The 17,350-nt window shown below is 39.3% G+C and overlaps 1 protein-coding gene across 1 annotated transcript in view; it reads right to left on the reverse strand.

Annotated features, from left to right (window-relative positions):
* The window catches only part of LOC107093501 (serine/threonine-protein kinase PAK 3), a 51,515-nt gene extending 45,685 nt beyond the window's left edge, over nucleotides 1–5,830 (reverse strand). Inside the window, exon 1 of the mRNA XM_015388601.1 lies at nucleotides 5,623–5,830. The gene's annotated coding sequence lies outside the window, so the exon portion shown is untranslated. The remainder of the gene's footprint in view (nucleotides 1–5,622) is intronic.
* Nucleotides 5,831–17,350: the final 11,520 nt, after the last annotated feature.

Consider the following 17,350-nt stretch of genomic DNA (forward strand, 5'->3'; position numbering starts at 1 on the left):
GATAGATAGATAGATAGATAGATAGATAGATAGATAGATAGATAGATAGATAGATAGATAGACAGATAGAAACAACACATTAAATACAAAGATAATAAAGAAAATGGTTTGGTTTATGTATTTTCTAAGTTCCTCTTTTATTTTCAGCTATAAAAGTCAGGGAAAACATTAGTTTGAGAAACTACGGCACAATAAACTGCTCCATTTTCACTACAAGCACTCTGCTCAGTAGTTGCCGCTGTACTTATATTTTACTTTCACCATATAAACCCAGTTCGACGTACTCTGTTCTTAACATTTTTTTTTTGTTTTCCTTCTGTGTGACTGAGACAAGGATTTTTAACCTGCACAATGATACAAAAAGCATTTACAACAATTCGCTACAAGTGGGAAAAAAAGAACAGTCTTTAGCAGGTGACAGACTCCTATAGAGCAAAGTGATGAGCATATGATGAAAGTGACATATGGAGCATCGCTGGACAAGTGTGAAGCTTAGCAGGAGAGCAATCGTTGCTGATTATCCAGCCACATTGTCACAGATCCGCTGAACAGCAGGATGCTTCAGCTCTAATGCTATATTCCAACTTTGACTGATTGTCTATCCATCCATCCTTCATTAAATTTGTACAAGCTGCTTCCGTGTCAGTCTCAGAGCTGGTGAGATGCGGTGATACTAGCTAATCATTTGGGTTTACTAAGTCTGAATGTTTCTGATCAGTTATTATGACTACATTATTCGTTTCTATTTGCTATATTCAAGAATAACGAATGAGATCAGATGTTAAAAGTTGATCTGAATAGTTTAAAATCCAGAACTTCATCTATATTCCTTCAGTATTTATTCTCTTTTACATTGCATAACTAGGGTCAATGTAGTTGTTTCTGTTTGACAAACTGATCATGTCATGATCTTGGCGCTGATGACTGTTACGATTACTCATTTCACTCACCTGCCTTTCTCCCTACAGTCCTAATCACCACTCATCTGATCCACCTGTTTCAGCCTCAATTAAACCAGCCTTCAGACCAGTCATCAAGGCCAGATAATTTAAGCCGTTGGTGATAAGAATTCTAGCATACCTGTGTTTTCTGATTGCCTGATCCTGACCCGTTCTGCCTCTGGACCTTTCCCTTCGAAACCTCTTCGGACCTTTGATCTCCTGGCTCTAACTACCAAGCACATCTTTCACACCGGCTTTGGCTTCGCCCTCTGGATTATTCTGCTTCCCTTCATCTTCTCCCTTCTGATCTCCTGCCTGGCTGCCAACCTCCAAGACATCGGTGTCTGGGACTTTCTTGGCGGCGCCCAATGTGAGTTGTTCACAGCCGACTGGCTGGAACCAACCTCACCCTCTGGGCATGGACTGAACTAAAAGACCAGAGATTACTGCTTTAGATGCTGACGCTGTTCACTTCAGTTCTGTTCTAATAAACGTTTTGAGAAATCTGTCTGTCCGCCTTGACAACTGGACCCTATTGTTCTGAGCCAGACAGATCACAACTTCTGTAGTTGATGGTGCCTTAATATGTCCATTTTAATAACTTTATATTATGCAATCTTTTTTGTGTGCAGCATAACATCCACATAACATGACACTGTCATCCAACCAGCCTTGAAAGTCTCTATTTTCTTTCCTCAAAATGTAAGGGGGACTTAAGTGGTCGAACTTTCCAATTTTTGTGTCAGACCCCATTCAATTTCTACCCAAAATAAAATCTTTGTCCCCGTATTTGTAAACTTTTTATGTTACTTTAGAGAGTTGCGGCTTCTTTGTAGCTGAGTGGCATTTCAGTCAATGCTGGTCCAGGACATTTTTTTACAGTGGATAATAAAAATCTCTGTGAGTACTCTCACCAAGCATGTTAGAAAGGGCTTTTTCTTTGTACAGACATTAACCTGTTCATTTCTGGTATTTAATTGGTGAAATGGATGAATTTGGTTCCATAACGCATATGGACAATGACACTTAAGGATGAACCAGACATGTGAAAGTTCATTCTTCATTACTAAAAGTTAATGAAAAAAATAGTAAACTCATTAAAACTGGATCAAAGCAAGTCTGCATCACCTGTCCAGTATAGGTCATGTGACTGACTTATGTTTTATCAGTCAGTCACATGACCTACCAAGATTTTGAAACCAAATTAATCTTAAAGAAAAATTAAAGATCTACTCTAATTGTATTTCTAGTCTAAAACAATGATTTCGCATTAATTTTGTGTCGATTGGTCGCTTTTACGTAGACATTTATGTTGACAGTTCTAATATTACAGCCGTCCACTAGAGGGCACCTCTGTTCATTCTTAAGCAGAAGCTTAATCGTATTTGCATGAGTGGAAGCATGCAAGAGCAGAAACATAAATCTGCATAATTTCTCTGCTGGGTTTGAAAAGCGATGCTATAATGATAGAAGCGTAGAAGGCATTAAGGAAAACATAAACAACTAGATAAAAAAGGAAAATGCTAGTAGTTAGCATGGTGGATGGGAAAGGCTTGTCTAAGTTAGCACACCTTATGGAGCCAAGTTTTAACATTCCTTTGAGAGCAACCAGAACCACCTGTTTTAAAGTCTCTCCCAGAATGGAATGTTGAATAACACTAAAAACAGAGAGTTATTTTACAGTTAGAGTCCACTTTATTAAAACAAAGTGGCGAACAGTCAGATCAGCATACCCTGTCTATTATTCGTAGTTTCACACCTTGGTGTATTGGAAATTGCAAACTTTATTTATCTTTTTCTTGAATTAGTAAACTAATAGGTTCCTGTTTATTTATATCTTGTAAACATGTTGAATTTAATACATTTATAATAATTTAATATTTCCATGTAATGGAAAGTTCCTGTTGATTCAAGAGAAAACTCAGGTTTTTTTAAGAAAATGACTGCTTATAAAATAATAATAATAATTAAAATAAAAAAAAGTAATTCAAATAATTGAATTTATTGATCTTATATTGGAGAAATTTACCTCTGCATTTGACCTACTCCCTTGGGGAGCAGTGGGCTGCCATGGTGGGGGGCACGGGGAGCAGTGTGGGTCTTGCTCAGAGACCCACAGTGGCAGTCTGTGGGAGTGGGGCTCCAACTCAGAACTTCAGGATTCCAAGCTCTATGCCCTAACCACTAGGCCGCCACTACCCCACTTAAATTAATCATTAGTTGATTGATAGGATCATTCAACATTAGATTAATTCAATATTTGAAAATATGCATCCCTATCTCAAAGTTATTAATCATACAATAAAAGTATTTTTGTTTATGTATTGTTTATGTATCTTGAGGTGGGAGGAAAGAGCAGTTAGACCGAATCTCTGACCCAGTGGCTCAAACCACAGAAACATCCAGTGTTTCGCCCATTTTCTCTGAGTCCGGGGAAAACGATGGAGGGGGATCCTTCATCTCACACGAAAGCTCTGTCACAAAAGTATTATCACTGTGATTGCTCTGCTCGTCATGTTTGTGTTGCTGTAAGGGCCAGTGTGCTGCAGATGACAACCGAGACCACGCCCGGCCCTCAATCACCCCCCAACCTGCCACTGTCCTTTGGGTATTGCCTTCCAAAGAACCATTTGTTAGATATTATACATGAGCAGAAGTATGGTTCTGGAGTGACGTGTTGTACTTTAAAACATATTTACTGATCTGCCTCTGTTTAATCTTGACCAGGGCTCTCGAGGGCCACAACACTGCGGGCTTAGAGGTTTCCCCTGCTTTAGCACAGCTGGTTATGACTGTAGCCCAGCAAAAGCCTGTTAATCAGGTTTCAATAGAAATCAGCTGTACGGAAGCAGGTAAATCTCTAAAAATTGCAGGACAGTGGCCCTTGGGGGCCGACTTTGATCAGCCCTGACCTAGACCATGTTTATACAACAATCCATTAAAACGGGGTTTTTATTTTCGTTTCTATGAACTCATTTACATGATTATATTCTAATTACAATCTCTGTGCAACAAGCCGAAGCGTAAAAATTGTTTAATTTCCCTGATACACCACAAATTGATGATATGTTCCATAAAACCTCAACCAAATATGCATACACCACCTGCTTTCAAAACACTAAAGAAAATGAGAATTTTGTTGGAAAAACCATCATTTGGTTCAAAGAGGTCAGCCCCATACATATGTAATCATTATTGTCAGTATATTCCGCAACTGAAGTAATGGGTTAAAACTTTTTGCTATTGTCAGAGGAAAACATTGTTGTGTAAACGAAAAGTAGAACAAAATGCTGTCATGTAAACAGGGCCAGTGTTCACAAAGCTATGACATATCAGGTTTTTCACAAACTGTTGAACGCCCGGTTCATCTTAGAGCATGATAAAGAGCTGTATTTAACAAAATGGAAAACAATGAATAATGAAAAACAAATCTTTTATTTCTGACATAAAAAATAACCTAAAACAGGAAAATTTGAGTTTAATTTAATCTCAGACTGAAAGAGAAAGTCAGGGGTCATGTTTCTTTTCAAAGAGCATCAGAGTTGGTTGTTTCCACTTTATAGTGATGAGTTTTAGTAGGAGAATTGATTCTTAGAGGGAAAAGTCTGAGAGAATTATAGTGGAGATCAATGTTCAAAGGGAGCAGTACCTTCGGTAACCCATCCCCCAGTCCCCCCCATGGTCATCGGGCCCTCCCTCAGTCACTGCCATGACTCCCTAATAATTCTCTTCAGTCTTCCGACCAGACAACAGGTCTACCTTTAGGCCCTGCTCCTGCTCAGAATGACTTTGCTTCCCGGGAGAGGACTCTCCCTCCCTGTATGCCGGCCAGGACAGAACCACTGCAACAGAGGCTGCAGGGAAACACAAATTCAGCTTGCTCTGCAGTCAGCCCCTCCATCCTCCTCTGCCGATGACAGCCAAGAATCCAAGATAGATCAGATCGGTTTTCACAGAACCGACCCCCGCCCCCACCCCGATCCCCAGTGAAGTCAGGTGACCAGATGTTGCACATCTCCCTGTGACTACAGCCGCCATGAAGCTGCTGCACACAACCATGTTTGAAGCCAGGACACTGAGGCGCGTCTCAGATCGCCGTCTGTGTGCATCTCTAACCCGGAGGCCATGCATGAGGCGGTGCAGAAGAAACAAAAGAACATCCATCAGCATATAAACCGTCCATCATCACCCCATCCACATCAGCATAGTACAGCTCTGATCCATCCGGCAGCTCCCAAAATAGCGTTGCTTCTTTCTTGCTTCAGTGTAACCACTGCAGCTGCTGCATTTCACACACACACACACACACACACACCAACAACCACACACACATTCACTGACACAAGGCTTCTACAAATGCCTCCATTGATTCTAACCGGGCCTCATCAATAAGGATGCTATTTGTGAGGTGTAAAGGAGTGTACACAGAGGTGATGGGATGCAGGGGATTCTGGGATGATATAAAACGCCTGATGGGGGGAAATCCATTTCTATCCCAGTCTGAGACCTGAGGACTGCTAAAGAAACAGCTGCCTGCTTAGCAGGCCAGAATGCAGAGTGCAGGAAGAAAAAGGAAGGCTACAAAGCAACCCCTACATACACAGCCTCTCCCCTCCTCCCCAGATCCCCCTCTGCCTCCCCCCTTTACATCTCTTATTGCATTACAGAGAGAGGGAATTACCTGAAATATGTCTTCACATTCTGCTGCTCAGCGTCTCGCCTTTGGGCCTGGAGTCCTGGTGGATTCATCGTCAGCCGTACAGTCTTAGTGACAGTTTAAAGGCAGGACTGCCATTCTCTTGTCAGACCAGTTCCTGACCCTAAAAGCAAAGCTTGTTCGGCAGGCTGGATGCTTCACTGGCTGTTCACTGTTCCCTAGCCCATGATGTCATCCACCCAGCTCGGCTGATTGGCTGAGGGGCAGAATATTAATGCAGGCAGCAGGTCTAGGGGAGGAGGCAGCCAACGGGCAGAAGCTGTTGGTTTTCTGTTTAACAGACCAAACCTGTAAATCAGAGACATTGGGAGAGGTGGGTTTATACACAGGACTTTGTTACACATTTATTACACATTTATTAACTATAAATAAAACGTTACACAACAATACACAACAGAATAAAGTGCTATCAGACTATATTCTACACACAACAGGGTAAAAGCTTGGAAGCAAACAAAATAAGCATTATGCAAAAGTTCACACAGTTTCACATCCCATTTTTCCTTTGCAAGAGTTTGTGTCTATTAAAATAGTCTCTAACGTGTTGTATTGCAAAAGGTGATCTGTCCATGTACTATGAAGAAAGCACAGTCTGATCATGCCAAAAACATACCAAAAAAACATTCCTGAAAAAGACAGTTTTGAAAGCATGAAAGCATGAAACAGCAACAAATGGATGGGTTGAAACTGGGGCTGCCCTGACAAAAGGAACAGTAACATTTAACATGCTAAAAAAAAAAAAAGAAGTTTGCGAGTGTGTGATCAAAACTTAAAGTCAGACATTTTAAAAATATAAACAAGGCGCTTTCAAAGAAATCAAAGGAAATGGAGAATGAGAAGCCGTTAAAAAGATAAATCTGTGAGGTACCGATGTTTACAATCACTTTACAATCAGTCATGCGAAGCACAATAATGATAATACTGTATTTTCCAGACTTTAGAGTGCACCTCAATATAAGTGGTGCCCACAAAGTTTTTTGAAAATACTCGAAAAGTAGAGCCGCACCGGCCTATAATCCACTGATATCTACTGAACTGTTTGCCACCAAACCTGTAGGGGGAGCTCTACATATGGCACCTGGAGTAGGGATAAAGAATAATTCTAGGTCCCGTTCAGCTCTGCAGGAGATGAACCCAGTCTCTTCATTGGTTCGGAAGCTTTAATGCTGTAATAAATGGCAAAATGTGTGAATTCGGGACATTTGTTCTGCTATATGAAAATTAGCCCCTTGGTTTTTAATCTACAATTTTGCCTTCCACCTCTGGCAGTTAAGAAAAATCCACAGAAAAGCTAGCCAAGTAAACTAGCCCCACCCGCCAGCGTACAAAACCATTTTTTGCCTTCGAGTGGTCTAGCCTCGATCAATGCCACAGGCCCTAGAACTGGCGGGCCAGAGATGTGTTTTGAATTTTCGGATGCAAAGCGGGCGGGGTTTTCAGGACGTGACGACAAAGCTGCGCGACGCTGGAGAAAGCACAACAAGGAAGATGGCAACAACTATTGAACAGTACCATGCACTGCAGCAGCAACAGCTTTCAATGGAGCGCTCCATTGAAAGTTAAAAGTTCTCTTTTCTGTTGCTGTTGTTCAATTAAAGTACGTTCTAAGATCATTTGAGGAGTCTAAACATTTCTGCATTAATAATTGGTTTCTGACTTGAACGCCTTTGTTCACCTTAAACATATAATTTATTATGATTTGTGATTCTAAAATCTTCATAAGTGATCTGGATAATCTTTAAAATCCAAACTTATCAGAGATATACATTATCCGTTTGTGATGGTGTTCGTATGCAGGCGGAGACGACAACCAATACAGTTTCCATATTTGCAATCATTTGCCTATGATGTCATCTTTTTCCTATATCTCACCTGTGATTGGCTGACAGTGCCAGCATCTGCTCAGTCTCATGGCTAAGGCTTCTAGCCCAAGGTGGAGGTCTATCTGAGTCTCCCTGAATCATGGCTGGTTGTCCTGACAACCCCTGTAATGTCGATTCCTAGCTGGAGAGTAATATGGCTGTTCTGTGACAGCGCTGAATCAAAAGGAGAGTGCAATGATTGCATGCATACAGCGCCCTATAAAGATAGTGTAATCTTTAAAATAAGCTTTCATATAGCTTTTGACAAACTATGTTAATTTTTTTTTCTTTACAAAAAATAATAGTTTTGTGTAAAAAAAAAAAAAAGAAAGAAAAATAATTCTCTTTTAATATTTCTTAACATTTACTCCAGATATGCAGGCATAGGTATAGACATAGAAATCCTGTTAAATAAACTTTAGACATATCTATATTTGAGAAAGAAACAGAAAGAGAACGACCGTCCATCCATGGGGATCTCTGCACACACTGCTTTAAAGCTCAGCCAAGGCAAAGAGAAAAAAATCATGACTTGACAGAAAATATTGGCTATTAATCTGTGTCATATGTTTCTCTCATGGCTGTAATATTAGCTGGCGCATTCATTTCCCGGCTTTATTACAGCCACATTATTGGCAGAAAGGTTTTTTTTTTTTATTTGAGTTTTTTTATGTAAATGAATAAAATAACCTACCTTTAAGATCCCTATTCCAAAAAAAATAAAATAAAATAAATAGTTATAACATTTCCTGCACATTTATAAAGTTTGCTTGGAACATTTTTTAAGGCTTGCCCCGAATCTGGACCTACCATTAATTAAGTAATAACCCACATAGCACCAAACAGTATCATGCATCACCAAACTGACAACGGCTTACCTCATTTTAGATGAAACCAGATCTTAAACAAACAATAGCTTTAGTGCAAAAATTCATCATGTCAAATTCAACATATTAATTGCAGTATTTTGGGTGAGCTAATATTCAATGTTTAAAGCAGCCCTGTATGAGGTCAAATGATGAGCTGACAGAGGAAGTTGAATTATGGAGCACCACGTCTATAGAACGCCTTCAGTGATCTGATTTATATAATGAATCTTATAAACATCCTGTGAGGCAAAACAAAACAAGTTGCTGATGTGACATTCTCTGAGAGGCTGAGTCTGGATTTTACCAATGTGGTAGTTAAGTCAGGATAAAAAGGCATTCACTGACATTTCTACAAAACCTGCACCCTTACTGATAAATCCTGAATATCTCTTTTTATTTTAATAAGGTCAAAAAAGACTGGTCTAGCTATTATAACTCAGATGCACTGGTTGGAGTTTTGGACCAATCGCGAATCAAACTGAAGCTGCTTTAACTATACTGTAAGGGAATCATGGGCTACCTTCCTTCTTATATATTTTATGAGCTAAAACTTTAAATGCAGACAAACACCAAAATCAGACATTAAGATGCAATTGGATTTAATTCAAAATGGTATCCCTTATAAAGAAAAATATGTACCAATAGAAATAAACAGATATGGTAAAGTTTGGCTCTAATACAGTTGAAATTTAATTAAATTCTGTTTATTTATAAAGCACCAATTAATTAAATGAATTTACCCAAATTAAATTGAAGAAGGAAGGAAAGTGACTTACCACATGAGCTAGCCAGTCTTTATTAGAATGGTCAGTTTCTAATGCTGCGTTCACACTGAACGTGCTTCGAGCAGCAAAGAGGCCTCTGCTTCCTCTTTGTTGTTTGTTCACATTAGGGTCAGGCGCTCTCAACACGCACCATCAAAGTGAGTCTTGGGTCTGACGGAAGGAGCTACCCTCTTCTATTTTCCCTCTAAAAGAGTGGCTTCGCTTCTTTTACTAAAGCAAGATAATTTTTTGTCCTTTTCGGGCCGATTCTCCGGTCGTGGGAGAATTTTTCGGTCGGGCTGAGTATTAGCCTCCTTGTGCGTCCTGCATCATGTAGTATACAGGGGGTAACGAGGGGCCATTAGCCTCGCATTACCAGCTCCCGATCAGGAATCGTAAGGTCGGGAGAAAATCAAACATGTTTACAATTCAGTCGGCCGCCATAAGGTGTTTGTGGGTAAATCCTGCTGGTGAAGCAGAACTATGAGTGTCTACAAGTCGATTTACCTGAACCTCAAGCACTGCACATGTGTAAACAAGGCAGTTCTCCTTCTTCCAGAACGATGAGTCCGACCAGCGCCATCTCTCCGCACTGAGTCTGACGAGTGGTTTTTGGACGTGCAGTGTGAGCAGGTAGATCGCATCACACCGTCGGTCCGTACAGTGTGAGAACATACATCGGGAGCTGTCAACCTTTAAACACTGCAGATTCCTCATACAGTTTAGGCTGTAGCTCCGTGCAACAACTGAAGACAATTCAATAGCTGGGCGCTGATGAGCTTTGCTTCCAGAGCTATTCTTGTCTCATCCAAGCCTAGTTTGACGACCTGCTGTCCCTCATCAGTGGTGCATGCATATCCTACCAGAACACCAACACATAGCAGAGCCTCTCTCTCATTGGTTGTTGTGTCACATCACGCAGCATACGTTCAGATTTTCCAACTCAATAGCTGGCTGCTTGTGAAGTGTGGACATCAAATGCTTAAATGCTAATAACACACTGCTTCAGCTGCTCAAAACTTCTCAAAACACACTGGACCTTTTGACGCAAGTCCATCATGGATTTTGGATGTATACCAGCTGCTCCAGTCTGACCAAACAGCATGAAAACCCCCGACTAACATTTAGGGGTATTTTCAATTAAAAGGTCACATCTTTGTGGAAAACATATATGAGATTGTTGTTATTATAATATGTCAGTATGATGTCAACAATATAGGAAGTTTGAATTTGGATTTAAAAAATGTTATGCCCTTGTTTTAACATTACCTAAGCCATTTCTTTACAGGTGTTTTTAAATGAACTGATCAGATGTTGAGATAACTCTGTAAGAATTATGCTTAGATTAGATTGTAATTAAACAAATTGTGTTCCTCAACAAAGATTACCAATGACCAAAGTGATTAAAACAAGCAGTGTTGGGCATGTTACTTTGAAAAAGTAATTAGTTATAGTTTCTAGTTACTTCTCCCAAAAAGTAACTGAGTTACTAACTGAGTTACTCCACAATACAAGTAACTAGTTACTAGTAAAAGTAACTATTGCGTTACTTTTGCGTTTCTCGCCCCCGTAACCCTCACCACCTGGCCCCCACCTTCTTGCCGTGTGTTTCAAAAGCCAGCTGAATAGAGTGGCATTCTCCCCTGATGTCAACGGGCCTATAAACCCCGTCAGATAGTGTTCTCCCCTCATGTCATTTCTCTTTTCAGATCGATCCCCTCTTCTTAACATGAGGGGAACAGTATCTGATGTGCTATAAATATCATCAGGCTGCATTACCTCTACTCATGGGTGTAAAGTTTTTTAACAAGGCATTCAGATCTTCTGTCAAGCTGCTGCCTACCTTTGTGAAGCAGGAAACAGACTCATATAAAGCAAATCCAGTAGAACTTTTTATTGCCTACCTGGAATGAGTGACAATAGTTGCTTTCAAAATGGTGTTGGGGCCCTATTTGTCGGTAATCACTGACACCGATACCGCCATTTTAGTGCTGAATCAGGGCCCTGCCCGATACTGGTATCGGTGCAACACTTATTAAAGCCACCTTTAAATAATAACAGAACCTATTCCACTGAGATGTTTCTGTTTATCTTGCACTAGGAATAAAAACAGCATTTTTCTCATGAAGCTAAATACTAAAGTCTTTAAATATATTTTGACACTCAATTTATTTACTGCACCGCACTCAACATGCTTTGATCATTTTATGACACAGAAAGGTTGCAGGTGAGTTTCATGTTTGCACTTGCTGGTGAATCCCTGTTTACCAACTGGGAAGGCCCAGACAAGACTTCTTTACCAGTATGAATACACCCTCTTTTTTTAAATTAAAAAGCATAAAATTGCTTATTTAGTACATTTTTCTGAACAGCCTGAACAAGAATATAAGTTTATGAGAGAAAAGTGCAATATGAAGATTGGAAACAGGAGATGATGGGTTCTTTGGTATAGAATCAAATAACCATGATGCTGGTCAATCACTAGTGTATAAAACATATTGAATTATGGACTAGATGATCGCATTATGGCAGAGCTCAGTGCGCCCTGGGAGTTGGGTTAAAAGGGAATAGTCAAGCCTCACAGGAAATGACCATATATGAGAAGAAGTGAAGGATGTGGAGGTAAATCCCTCTAAACTTTCCTTTTTGCTTCTGGCTTTAATAAAATCTCCCATCGTGTTTGTAACTACATCTTGTAAAAATAATCTCTTGTTTTTCAGTCTGAGAAAGAAACGATTGATAGGCTGGTATTCTGCTTGTTTGAAGAAAAAAAAACCTTAAAGACTATTTCGACCCTTTCACAGGGATTTACTGAACAGGTGGCAATGTGACCAGAAAACAACATAGATTTTACAAGAATGTAGATGCACGAGACGATTTTTATTCAATAAAATAATTTTTGGTTAATATTATCTTAAGTATCTTGTTTTTTACTGTATGTGAAAAAAAGGATATTATAAAACATGCAATTTGTACACGGTTGTGCCTGTGCATTTTTTTTTTTTAAGTGGAGAAGGTGGGTCTTTTAAAAAATTCACGAAAATCCTCCAAATACCTTTAAGAGTTTCTGCCACATCGCATTGAGAATAAAGAAATAATAATATTTTTTTAAAGTGCTGCCCTGAAAAAAGTAATAAATACATTAAAAAATAGTAATTTAAACATATGACTCTATATTTACAGTTCTAACATTTCTTTATAAATAAAATAACCCATTTTACACAACATTCAGCAGTCTATATCTATCGATATATCGAAGATATCCAGACAGTGGTCTCAAAGATGGGTGTTAGATGTCTGTTATAAAAAAAAATTTTCTAAAAAAGAAACAATCCTATGATTCGTTCAAACTCTAATACTGTCTCATTTGGATCATTGCTCCGAGATTTGGTCCAATAGATCATTAAGTATATCAGAAAATTACACCTGCTGTAGAACAAAGCAGCATGTGTGGCTCTAAAATGTGAAATAATTCCTGGTTATGGGCGAGGGATAGAGAAATGTGCTAAATCACCCCTAACCCTGTTAGGTTCATGGAAGAATTTAGTTGATTTCATCAGAACATTAACTATTTCAGAATACACAGAACAAATGGATCCAATGTGCTCAGAATTTTCACAATTAGCATCTCTACACAGGACTGCTTCTCTAGGCTGCGTTAATTATCTGTGCATAGAGTAGGATAGAAGTTCCTCCTTTGAGCATGAGCTCCAGTCTATGTGTAATTTGTTACTTTCAAGGTTGTTCTGTAAACACTGTTAATGTATTTGCATCCCAGACTGAATATGGTGGGTAGTAGAGAACCTCTACAGGACACTGGACTCCCCAGTCCCGTGGAAACGCACATTTATACAATTCAGACCCTCTTAATCCTGCTTTGTCAGAAAAGTCTCTTGTAGACACAGCACAACACATTGACTCAGAAGTTGGTCTACAACAACATGGTGAGTTTTGTCCTTTGCACTATGGCCAAAGTGCAGCCCTCAACAATACCATGGCAGAATTTTAAGAGCCATTTGCTCATATTTATTAGGCCACAGCAGGTTTCGGACTGGTAATCTGTGATACCGGCCATTTGCCCGGTGGGCCAGTCCTAATTTCAGCATGCGAGGGCCGGCACTCTTTTAATCATACCGGCCCCAACACTTACTCTCCAGTCGAAGTGCCTACCTGTGACAGTAAATAACTGAAGGATCTCAAGAAGTAGTACACTGTTAACTACCTAAATGATTCATGCAGCATATATATAGCGCTTCCTTGTTATGCACATCCTTGTGACAGTTGGCATATGGTGAGATTTTCTATTTCTTCACACTGTAAAATTCTTACGAAAAAATAAATTATAATGAAACTAAAATGCTTTCCTTAAACCAAACTACGATGTTACTCTTATATTTGGCAAATTTATGTTAGAATATTTTGCAAAATTATGTTGTGGTGCATGGTGGGGTTTTGCATCTAAAGGCTCCCGTCTTACATGTATTGTTGCCTGGTTGGTATATTTCCCAATCTGGTGGTTTAGGATGGCCGTCTATGGGTAAAAAAAAAAAAATTCTTTAGATTTATTGCCTAAGAGATCCATAGACTTTGGTTCAAATAGGGCAAGATTTTGTATATCCAGGCGGTTTATGAAAATTTTTTTGGCTGGAAAACGTGAGTCAGTGACATTTAGCAACACTGCTGGTGTGGTGAGTGCGGACGTTATGCAGCAGCAGTCACTGACGCGTACGTGTTAATAACCAGAGCCAGTAAAACCGCATTATAGAGGTCTTGGTGATGATTGTCGTGTTAGGCTTAAAGATAGATCGGTTAATTCACAATGTGTATTTGTATTGTGTTTCACATTTGAGACGCACGCTTTTGACTGTGCTTCTATTTTTTTTTTCCGGGGTTAGGGCAGTTCCATAAGTGGGTATAGATGGAAAAAACCACGGCCGAAAATCGCTCCCAGGCCGAGCCTGGGCCACAGCTGAATGAGGTCCCAATCATCTGAATATCCAGAGGAACCACGCAGTTAATACCCGCAGCTCAATACATTCGCTGCACAATACATGAACTCCCACAGGCCAGAGATCAGGATTGTACATCTCTGCCACATCATGACTCTCAGACTTTGAAAGAGGTGAACTGGCTATTGTCAGAGCATATTTTCAGACATGTAACTTCACGACCCAGTTGGCCTTGAAGATAGTCAGTTGAAGTCTTTACATCCAGGTCAGGCTAGAATTTTTTAAGCGAAAACACACCAGTTTTTTTGTCAATGCTTTTATGTTTCCTGCTAACCATGTGCCCACAATAGCCTTACTTTTATCAACTTTGGGGATTTACCTTTAAAAAAGTATTTTCACACAGGTATAAGGACGTGAATGAGATGAGCAGGCTTACCTGTAGCTAGTTTCAACACACAACCTAAGATCTATGCTAGCATAGGTTGGCTGAATGGACACAGTTACCTCATGTAACCCAACCTAAAAACTCTGGAGACCCCTAGGAGAGGAGCGCCCTATGGTTTGAAAAGCCCCTGTCTGGTATATTATTTTTAAGATTGTGTCATTTTGCCTGCTTTAATTCAGGTGTTACCAAAGCAAGTCATACTCAGTTTTTACACTGGATGCCTTTGAACCAGGGTTAGTCAAAGTCTTTAACCATTTTTTACAGTGGGCTTCTTAAATAGCATATTAAATGGAGAAAATATAGCATGTATTACAGTTCAAATGGACATTTGCAACATAATTATTTTATGCGTAAATGTGCTAGGCAGAAAAGCACTTACATATTCTGTATTTGTCAAAATACAAGATTTGATGCTGTCCCAAAAAGTAGAATTTGCCAGAAGTGGTTAAATATGGCTATTAGTAGCCCTGAAGCCTGAAACAAACATTAGTTAATCCTGTTGGTCAGAGGCTAACAACTGTCTCTACAGTACATCAAAGCAACTCAAACAAAAAAACATCATCATTGCATCTTTTCTGAATCTAATATTATGAAATTTTAAAACCCAGGAGATAAGAAATGGTTACTTACAGTAGAAATGGAGGTAGGAGGCAGTGTACTTCCAGCGATCTCCTGGATTAAAACATGTGGCCTACAAGACATGAAGAGTTTTCTAGTCACATTTAGAGCGTAATAAAAACTTGTGGAAAAAGTAAAATATTTGAAATTTTGTTACCCTAAACGGTTATAGTAGTTTTTGCTTTGTACCCTCATTCCCTTTTAATTTACTCAGCTATTCAGACTGTAAACACTTCACATGTCCAATTCTTCTACCTAAGCATGCCTTTGCCTTAAATTCCAAAATAAAATCATAAACCTGTTCATCAATAACCATTCAACAAAAAGATCACAACACCTTCAGGGCTCAGAAACTGTTGTATCATGCTAGCTGTGATGTTTTTGAGGTTAAAACAGTATAAGGATTAAAAAAGCCCACTTAGGTGTTGGCCCCTATGGGATTAGCCATTAGCTTCAGCCTTCGGGTCCCACTAATCTGGGTTTATACTAAAGGGACACACAAAGAGAGTGACCTATTGCAGGTAATATATAAACTTCTTGTGGATTTTGATATAGACCTAATGTCAAAAATATTAGCCAGTAAGATTTTCGAACAATACCAGAGAAATAAAGCTGGTATGGGCAGAGATTTATTTCCCTTTTGACCCCCTCAGATTGCATTACGTAAACAGCTGAAAGGGTCCCACACATCAATAATGATGCTTGAAATGCCCAACTTTTTTGTATGATGCAATCCAAAAAGTAAACTTGTTAAAATGTAAAACCTCATATATGACTTCCAACTTGGCCACAAACAAGATGATAAGACCTTAACTACTTTCTATAACAGTGTAACTGGTCTTTTAACCAGTTTTAGGATTCAGCATTGCAGAAATTCTGGGCTTTGATATTTCTTCAATATTCTCTTCAAAAAAAAGTTAATAATTTAATATTTTAATTATTTGGAAATAAAATTAACAGCACCAACATCAATACTATCCTAATATCTTGACCTACTGTACCATATGAATCATTTTGAGCTGCTAATATGATCTGAAACGTTGCTGCATGGAAATTGCATGATCAAAACTACCTCTTTTGTCAGTAAGTGAGATTGCTGAATCTTTATTTTTGCAGCGTTCGTTTAGAATGACTCACTTTTTTTCTTTTTTTTTTGTAACGCAGCAGTGCGGACCGGCACATTAGTAATTTAAAACCCCTCAGCAAGGACATAAGCTCCGACTATATCAGGGAGACGCTCAGAGACACATCGCTGAATGTAAAACAGGTGTGGGGAAGCAAATCAGAGGCCTCTGGGGATTAGTAAGAGAAGGGGGGGGGCTTTGCATTTAGAAAGACAATGCAGGAGTTGAGTGTAACATGAGTATTACAGGGAGAATATCCAGGTGAAAGAGGAGTCACGGTATAAGTTACCCTACCAAACATCTATAATAATCCCACTTTTGCCACATCCGATCTATAAAACATAACAGTTTAGCTGAAGTTTCTCCTTTTTATAAATGTATTCATAAACCGTAGATCATCAATATTCAAGTCACCTTTCGTGGCCTTTTTGTGTTGCAGAAAACCCCCCATGCATCCGCTTTCTCCGCACACTTGTTAGATATCAAACCAGCCTTCTGTCAATATTAATCAGTACACGGCAGACTGGTATAGGAGCACCTATTAGCTTTAAAAGGGCAACTAAAAAAACCTAGCCCATGACAACACTGGTTTGGACAGGCCCCTCCCACTGACAGCTGGCTCATTGTGTTCTGTGGCTCTGGGGCCGCCTTGTCCGGTTTGCTTTGACTGTTCAATAACTAATCTCAGTGCAGCCAGCAGCATGTGGCTTTGAAAATGAAGAGGGTGGACCCCATAGAAAGTCATAATGGCCTCATCAGTGGAGTGGCGGTTAACTGGGGCTTTTCAAAAAAAAAGCATACACACCTTTGCTCCAGAACAGCAGGAGGAAAAAAGGAAAAGTTTTAGGCAAAAAGAACATTTAAAACACAGCAGATAACGAGATAAAAGTTTGCTCTTCTGATGTTTTTGAGCAGGGAAATACTGACAAATATGGTGTGGGCACTTTTTCAAGTATAGGAGCTTTGACTTTTTCCTTTCAAACATTTATCCTTTAGAACAAAGGCACATGTAAAAAAAAAAAAAAAAAATATATATATATATATATATATATATATATATA

Source organism: Cyprinodon variegatus, unplaced genomic scaffold (assembly GCF_000732505.1).
Source record: "Cyprinodon variegatus isolate N-32 unplaced genomic scaffold, C_variegatus-1.0 Scaffold429, whole genome shotgun sequence".
Classification (NCBI taxonomy): domain Eukaryota; kingdom Metazoa; phylum Chordata; class Actinopteri; order Cyprinodontiformes; family Cyprinodontidae; genus Cyprinodon; species Cyprinodon variegatus.